This window comes from Amphiura filiformis, chromosome 1 (assembly GCF_039555335.1).
Source record: "Amphiura filiformis chromosome 1, Afil_fr2py, whole genome shotgun sequence".
Taxonomy (NCBI): Eukaryota; Metazoa; Echinodermata; class Ophiuroidea; order Amphilepidida; family Amphiuridae; genus Amphiura; species Amphiura filiformis.
In genome coordinates this window covers 42,931,599-42,941,354 of record NC_092628.1, presented here as the reverse complement: position 1 = coordinate 42,941,354, position 9,756 = coordinate 42,931,599, and the positions used below count along the sequence as shown (strand labels likewise).

The 9,756-nt window shown below is 33.4% G+C and overlaps 1 non-coding gene across 1 annotated transcript; it reads left to right on the top strand.

The window, feature by feature from the left end:
- The first annotated feature begins 9,454 nt into the window (after positions 1-9,454).
- Trnaa-agc (transfer RNA alanine (anticodon AGC)) lies at positions 9,455-9,527 on the top strand. The gene has a single exon. It is a non-coding gene; the product is annotated as a tRNA-Ala (tRNA).
- The last annotated feature ends 229 nt before the right edge of the window (positions 9,528-9,756 follow it).

The following is a 9,756-nucleotide window of genomic DNA, read 5'->3' as shown; positions in this document are numbered from 1 at the left end:
TTACGGTTGACAAATAAAGCCGCCATTCAGTTTGCGAACTTTGTCTGTTCAATGCGAGTACCAGGCTTGAAAGTGCGCCCCCTCTGAGAGCTGAGACCACTGACCTCCACTGACCTCGTTTGTTTTGTTTCCTCGTGTGATGATAAATATCATTCAATCTATAGTTATCGGACGTACACGTTGTATTACCGCCCTAAGCAGTTTGTTTTTAAAAACAAGTAAATAATCATTACTCGCCGTTCTATTTGATCTTGTGCATTTCCCAAATCACGTAATAAATTGAAACGCCCTCAATTGAGCTGAGGCCACTGATTATGTAATCACCCGAGTGTTTTGAATTTTGATTTATACACTACAGCGTGTGAGCCGGTTAGTAATATTAATGAAGTGACACACTGATGCACGGCGTTTATAGCACTAAGTACATGTCACTTGCTGAATACGTATAGGCCTACTCATAGTATTTAAAATCTATGGCCTACTAGAAGAGTTTAGGTCTATCAAAAGAATGATTGAATGATTTTGGAGATTATCCCCGGAGATTATTAAGGGCTGTGTAATAATTCTGAGCCGGGGGGAAGGGTTTTTATTTGCACATAGGCCCTATTCATGGTAGGCCTACTGCGCCTATTAAATAAAATGCTCTAAAAAGGCTTAGGATAACAGTACGTTACCGGGGGTAAAATTTCCGAATGGCCCGCCAAATATCGTTCCCCCCTCTCAGCCTGCCAAAAATCGCTTGCACCCCCCTCTCGGTCCGCCAAAAATTCTTAGCCCCCCCTCTTGCACATGCCAATGATTTGCGGGTATCATGCGGTATGGCTTATTATGTTGCGAGCGCGGCGAGCAGGAAAATTTGCATATTAAAGCGTTTCCGTACTGTTTTTCGAAGCCTTTTTAGAGCGTTTTATTTAAAACGCACCCCATGGATGTGTGCCAAAATCGCTTTCCCCCTCTCGGCTGGCCAAAATTGCTTGTCCCCCTTGCGGCTCGCCATAAAAAATTCTTGCCCTCCCCAGGGATCATAACTATTGCACAGCCCCTAATGATTTCAAAAGAGAAATATAGGCCTACAGCAATTTTATTTATTCATCTAATAATTAATTAGTTAATTAATGAATGAATGTATGAATTAATTACTTAATAAATTAATGAATTAATAAATAAATTAATAAATTAATAAATTAATAAATTAATAAATTAATAAATTAATAAATTAATAAATAAATTAATAAATTAATAAATTAATAAATAAATAAATAAGTAAATAAATAAATAAATAAATAAATAAATAAATAAATAGATAGATAAATAAATTAATTAATTAATTAATTAATTAATTAATTAATTAATTAATTAATTAATTAATTAATTAATTTAATTCATTCATTCATTCATTCATTCATTCATTTATTCATTAATTTATTTATTCATTAATTTATTTGCTTGTTTATTTATTTATTTAATTTAGGCCTATTGAAGTAACTCAGCTCTTAAACATTTCACGTACTCACTTGCAACGGCTCAACGAATTAATTGATACATCAATTCTTCAAGTTATCAATCAATCAAACAATAACAATATTAATAATTATATAATAGTCAATTTCGATCAATAGACTTATCAAACCATCAAACAATGAAACAATGAACTGATTGACCAATCAAGTTGTCGATCAATTTTAATTTTATGACTTGTGATGACGTGAGACTAAATGACTGACAGATTGACTGATTGATATGTTGATGTATGGGTTGATTGATTGATTGATTGATTGATTGATTGATTGATTGATTGATTGATTGATTGATTGATTGATGATTGATTGTTGGAATAAAGTGTGAAGGTATAACAGGTAAATGAATGAATGCAAGAGTAATTGAGAGGAGGGAGTTGATTGGTTGATTGATTTACTGACCATAGCCTATATTATTTCACACAATATTATTTTGTAAGATGGATGATTACTGAATCTGTCATTATGGTAAAATAGACAGTGGTGACGGTAGATTTCTTGGCATTGGTGGATGAATTAATTTTTCTGAAATAAATGCGAGCAATAAATTGCCATTTTGAAATTAAAGTGAGACAGGTGTCAAGAGAAATCAAAAAATCATCATTATATCAATGTGTTTTTCATTATTAGACACATTAACATAGTGCACTTTTGATAATACATTAAACAAACTTTCAAAAGTTATGCAAATCGGATAAAAAAATTTAAAAACAACGTTTTTTTTAATTTTCAAACGCGTTTTTACACATTTCATTTTTTCACCATATTTCGACCTGAAATAAAATGTAGCTCCAAAAGTATACCCACCATAAAAGGCCTTAAACTTTGCATATATTGTGTTTAGACTATTTTCTACTGCATGCACCTACAATCAAATTAATCTTTCTGGGACAATTATAAAAATATTTGGTCAAATTTACAAAATTTTAATAATTTAAATAATATTGTTCATGATATAATTAATTGGGTTGTTTTGTCATCAGAATGAGATTAATTTTAAGTGAGTGAGTGATGAAGTGAGTATAAATGTTAGTGATTAAATAATAAATAAATAAATTAATTAATTAATTAATTATGTAAGTAAGTAAGTAAGTAATTAATAATAAATAAATAATAAATTATAGTGCACACAAGTTATTGTAATATATTTTTTTCCAATAGAGGCATAACATTCTGTTTCAAAATATTTATTTACTATTTATTTGATTATTTTCTAACTTAAATATTTTCTTTAGAGCAAAGACAAATATTTTCCCTTTTCTCTAGTAGAGCTGTCTCCAATTTGAGCCCAAAATAAAACTCTGCTTTTGTTATTATTGATTTAATTTCACGATTTATTCCATTGAGCAATATCAAGGATTAAAATCACACGTCTCACAGCAGATAGTACTTGGCGTAGTGGTCGTACGCTGTGCCTTTCAACCGAGAGGTACTGAGATCGATTCCCGCCTCCGCCTACTATTTTGTTCAAGACTGGAAAGAATGAAGCTTATTTGACTTTACAACACTAAATTATTCATGGCTTACCCTACCTGGTGGTGTAAAGTGCTACTGGTAAACATGAATATGAATTTATAACACAATGGCTAATTTAAATAAGAATGCGGCCTCATGCTAATTAGGGAGTGCCTCTTCCTATCAATTATTCCATGGTTTTGAGCGCCCGATTGTGCAAATAAAAGCCGCCTAACACCTAGAGAAGATGCAAAGACGAGGAGGGTTAATAGAATAATATATACAATAGAGGTAATCCTGTCGCATCTATTCATACATAGATTTGATTTTTTATTGGTATAAATGGCGCTTGCAACCTATTGAATATTTGCGCCAAATACTCATACATAGTCCTTTTGTTCATCCATTTGTATACATCTATGAATATGCGACGGGATTACCTGCGGAATTATCTCTATTGTATTATTCTATTAACCCTCCTCGACCTTCTGTAGGTGTAAGGCGGCTTTTATTAATTTTGCACAACTGTTGGAACTTTCTTTTGTCTACCTGTGTTTTCGCGGAAGGTGTAAAACGGGTGATGGAATGCAGTTTAAAATTTCCGCCAAGGCCGAATCATTTCACATTTTGGATGCATTGTAGCTGACGGGAACCCAACTAAAGGCTGCTAGTCAGGTGTAGGAGTGCGTGTATTTGGATTCGTCTATAGAGGAATCCAAATCCACGCATTCCTACACCTGACTAGCAGCCTTTAGTTGGGTAGCCGTCGGCTACAATGCACCCAAAATGTGAAATGATTCGGCCTTGGCGGAAATTTTAAACTGCATAAACACAGGTAGACAAAAGAATGATTAAAGTTTACAAGCTTCTACATGGTCTATTCGCTGTTGAAGTGACATAATAATCGGATTAACTACACGCGGTATCTATGCATTGATGTACTTGCGAACAAAAGGACTATGTATGAATAGATGCGACGGGATTACCTGCGGAATTATCTATTATTAGCTATTATTCTATTAACCCTCCTCGTCCTTGCATCTTCTCTAGGTGTTAGGCGGCTTTTATTTGCACAATTGGACGCTCAAAACACCAGGTTGGTGCTAGCGGCTACCCAAAGATGTCCGACCAAATCCTGACCATGACTTGGCTCGTTGGATTCGTCTATACTCTGTTATACTATTACTAACTTAAGGGATCTGGAATGAGCGTCTTGAGCGTTTCGACAGTATTTTTGTGGGACATGAGAGCACATCAGACATATCGAACTGCATTCTGAATACGAAAAATTAATGTCTTTCTGATATCAAATAAGATAGAAATTCACGATATAATACACATTTTATGACAAATTATTAAAATTCGATATTTTTCACATTTTTGATATATAACAGTCCTCGAAGTAAGTTTTATAAATCTAATGATATATTCTTAAAGTGTATGTAGCTGGGAGGAAAAGCCGACGATCAATTGAAAATTTTCCCAAAAAGACCTAATTTTTTTTTGGTGTTTTGGGCAAAAAAATCCATATCTTCAATATGAAAGGTCAAAATTTTCAATTGATCATCGGCTTTTCATACCACATACATACACATTTTAAAATATTTATAAAGTTTACTTTGAGTACTGTTAAATATCAAAATATCAATTTTTTATCATTTGCCATAAAATGTGTATTACATTGCGAATTTCAAAAATCAAAATTATTTGATATCAGAAGGACATTCTTCGTATTCAGAATGCAATTCGATATGTCTGATGTGCTCAATGTCCCACAATAAATACTGTCCAAACGTTCATACCCCATCCCTTAATCAACACTCCAAAGTTTTACTTTATACATGTAACATTTAGTTTATGGATCCTATCTTTAACCTCTGCAGAATAGTACAAAATATAAAAAGTGTCTTACCCCGTTCTCCCTAATAATAATAATCGATCCGAATATCTCTAAATTAAAACGATTTTCATAGTGTCCAACTATTCTAGTTTTCAGTTATTTGCTTAACTACCAGAAATTCTCTAGAACAACGGCGAGAGGGAGGCAGTGTAAACTCGGACTAACCAATCAGATTTCTCTGTTATATTGGCGCATGCGTAGATGCAATTTTACTGTCCTAAATGTAATTATTGAAAAAATAGATTGTCACAAGTTGGCAATATTAATGTTTTATACGTATGTCTACCTTATTATTTTCAAGGTTAATACAACAATTACATGAACTTCATATCAAGTTCATGTTTTGTATTTGTATGCTTCATTGCACCATCAGCTGATTATCAACCACGTGTTACATACCGCGGCAACGCACTGGAAATCGTTCTACATTTTTGGTGAATTTTAATGTTCTATAAGGTAGACAAGGTACTGTTGGTCGAAGCAAAAAAAAAAATATCGATTTTCATTATGTAAATCAATATATTATTGAAAAATAACACTTTGATGTTTTGCAAAAGTTCATTCTACAAACCATATACTTTCAAACCTTGATTGATTTAAAAACGTTTTAAATAAGTTATATTTTGGTTTTGGTTTAGGTAAAATTTTTAATAACATTAAAATGTCGGGTTATATAAAGGTCATAAAAACGTTTTAAAACGTTTTATATGAAAACACACTACAACAATATTTTAAAAATGTTTTCAAAATGTTATTGTAAACTATTTTTGCAAACATTTTTTGCCAAATATTTTGTCAACACTTAAATAACATTATGTTAAAATATTTGCACCCAGCAAATGTTCTTAAAATGTTTTTTCAAAACGTTTTAATAACATTTAAATGTCGAGTTATATAAAAGTCATGAAAACGTTTTAAAACGTTTGTATGAAAACATACTACAGCAATATTTTTATAATGTGTTCAAAAAGTTATTGTAAACTATTTTTGCAAACATTTTTACCAAATATTTTGCCAACACTTAAATAACATTATGTTAAAATATTTACACCTAACAAACACAGAAATGTTCTTAAAATGTTTTTTTTTCAAAACGTGTTAATAACATTTAAATGTCGGGTTATATAAAGGTCATGAAAACGTTTTTAAAATGTTATTGCAAATATTTTGGGCAAATATTTTTCGCAAAATATTTTTTCAACCCCAAAATAACATTCTGTTTAGAATGTTCAAACGTTTTCTGTAAAACATTTTTTGTTTGCTAAGCAGTAGATTATCAAAAAATGTTTTTTAATGTTATCAAAACGTTTTATACCCTTAATATACCCTTTATATAACCCGACATTTAAACGTTTTCTGACAACCTTTTATAACCATTTGCGAATGATGTCGAAAACGTTTTGTGTTTGCTGGGCCTAAACTAGGATGTCTATAATTTGTCAAACTAACCCTATTAAATCGAGGATTTTACTCAAATAAAAACACCCTAAGCAAGGAATTGGTTTGAAAGTTACCCCTAAACAAGGATAGACATTATAAAAACACTCTAAGCGAGAAATTGGTTTGAAATTTGCCCCAAAACAAGGATAGACATTGCGCGTGTCGGTATGAGTGTCATTCAGGATAATTTGTAATTAATATCGCTCGGAAACCACTCTTTTGTGCCGAATAACTTGATAAAAATGTCACCACTAATGGCCGTTGATTAGGTCGTATAAAACTACCCTAAGCGAGTATCGTCCTTAAAAAAACCCCTTTTCTTCTAGTAAAATGAGCGTTTTGAGACCCTAATCGCGGATCCCTGTTGTGCTTTTCAAAACCACCCTGAATCCGCCCCGGGAATCCGCGTTTTCTTTCACGCGGATACTTACAGCTTTTATACATAAGGGCCCCCCCCCCCCCCTGGACCCCGTGCAGCTGAGTTTTCCATTGCCATTTAACGATGTGAGTCTTGGGCTACGACCAATTAGGCTTAAAAAATAAGTTGACTTGCCCTTATTGACCGACCCAAAAATCTGAAAAAACACGGTCGCGTTTTTTTTCCCGTTATTTTGACTAGAGGGAAATGTCATATTTTGTTCTATAATATTCAAAATATGTTTTTTATTTATTAAAATCATCAATTTCTTGCAAATTCTGACTTGATTTCTGCATTTGTTTCATTAATTTTGGAAGCGTAAACATACGCTATAACTTTAACAGGGAAATGCGGGATGGAAATTGTGTTTAGTCGCGTTTCCTGCATTGATTTGAATCCCATTAGCACCAGAACGCGCATACTGTCTCTATTTCTCTCACACATGATAATTCTCTATATGCAAAGTATTAGGCGTCACGTCGCGTCGTATTCTGCACAAATTGCAACAAAAATAATTAAATCAAAACAAAAATATCGACCGACCGACCGACCCAGGTGTTGGTACCTAAAGGGCAAGTCAACAATTTTCTTTAGCCTCATACTGCAGTTACTGTCCGTTTTCCTATACACAATACACAGTGCTCTTTCCCATTGACGCGTGACCTTTACAAATAGCCCTACGTTAACAGTATGGGGATATGACTAGTTAACGTCGCTGTGTGAAAAATAACCGGCCAATATTAAAAGTACTCTTCTAAAGTTCTAGAAAATATAGTTTTTTAACATGTCCTAAATTTTTAGCTAATTTAGATGTTTGGAAATATTCGTACTTTGGTGTTTTAGTTAATGTTATAGGTAATAGTACATTGCCTAGTTAACGTCGCTGTGTGAAAAATAACCGGCCAATATTAAAAGTACTCTTCTAAAATTCTAGACAATATAGTTTTGTAACATGTCCTAAATTTTTAGCTAATTTAGGTGTTTGGAGAGGTCGTACTTTTGTGTTTTAGGAAGGACGTGTAAACGACAGATAACACCAAAAATATGAAGAAATTATTTCCAAACCGTGTTTAGTCAAAAATCATTATGTTGCTCATTTTCAAGAATGCTGGTTTACAAAAAGCACGACATTGTCTGATTTCGTGAACAAAGCCACACATAACATTGTTTCCTTTCGTTTCCTTTATAATCGGTTACCCAACTGAAGCTATGAATACCAGCTTTATTGCGATATCGCACATGAAAACAGTCACTTGTGCACAACCAGAGAAGATCCGATTTAATCAGTTGAGCTGTTTCAATGAGTGTTATCTTGGTTTAATAGCTTTTAATGGGGTTAAGTCCTGCAAAGGTCGAGATGAATTCTACTGTAGACATGACTGCATCATGTAATACAAGTTGAGAAGAGAAGCTAAGAGTAAGAGAGTTGATGCTGTTGAGCTGTGGTGCTACAGCTCCTGCAATTGACATGGAAAGACAGGAAAACAAATTCCTGGATCCTAGTAAGCATGGTAAGGTAGGTACACGTTTAACCATTCATGAGAAATGTACAGGGCCATGTGTCATAAGCTGGGACCCTCCCTCTTTCGTGACATACAATTTTCAAAGGTGAAAACATCATCAGTTTTGATATAAATGGTTATAACTTTCATGTACCAATTTAGAAGTATACATTGCTTGAAAGCATATGGAACACAGATTACAATGACTTAAACTTGAAATGAATATTCAGGGCGTGTGTGAAAATATACATGGTGTAACAATTAACTATTTAATGAACATTTTGAATGTTGTATTGTTTTAAATTGCCAATTTCTTTTCAGGAGCATTTTCACAGTCTGAGGAGGTCAAAATCAAATAGGGCTTGAAAAAGCCCACCAGAAAAAATAGGGTGCGATGCTTGCTTATATGTATACATGGTAGTCAAAAAATTCTTCATTATACATAATTAATTGTTCAAAAATCTTAATTAATGCTAATTAGCTGCTTGAAATACTTTCAGTAACTGGTTTAAGTCACAAATAATCATAACAACCCAACAAGTGTACAAATTATCTCTTCATTTGACACTTTCGGACTAATTGCAGCTTTGAAAATCGACTGTTTTACATAGAATGATAGAAGTCTATAGGAAAAGACATGGAGTGGCACATAAACCAGCTCGTTACTCTAATTAAATAATTTCAATTATCCAAACTACTTGATTAATTTCAATTAAAATTGCTATATGATTGCTATCAACCTTGGTACTAAATAATCACGGATTTCAGTTTGTAAATCAACATAAAAGGGAAACGAACCATGTCATCAAACTGTACTGGACTCTTTCCATACAGCCTGTGCGGGGACTTGAACCCCAGCTGATTAGGCTAAGCATCATTAACTCTCTCCATACGGATGCCGACTGCAGACAAGTTTAAAATGTTGTTTAAAAATTCCAAAATTTCAGAATTGTAAATTTTCATGACCATATTTGGAATCAGCATGAAACAATGCATTAGAAAGAGTACAAACAAACATAGTATTGCTTAAGTAGTTCTTAAGAGAGCCCTTGATATTTTGAGAAAATATCTCAAAACTTGGGACTTTTTATTTTGAAGCCTATGACTAGCATGCAGAGCATTAGTTGATCTCGTACGCTGGTGTGTTGTTTGTCATGACTCTTTACCCTGACGGCTCATATCCATATTAAGCGCCACACTTGAACGCTCTTTATCAGAGACAGTCAGTGTAGCTCGGTGGTTAGAGCGTTCGCCGAGCAAGCGAAAGGTCTGGGGTTCAAATCCCCGCATAGGCAGGTATGCCAGGTTTATCTGCTTATCATTACGTTTGGGTTTTGGAAAGAACCTTCTGTTAAATCATGCATGACTCAATTACAAATCTCTACATTCCTTTCTTCTTGTCTATTGATATTTTGAATAGTGTTTATCTTTCCCTAATAGATAGCACCCTGATCGATTCTTCCTGCATATCAATATGCTTCATTTACATTACATTACAGAGATCGGACACTAATCTCTACAATA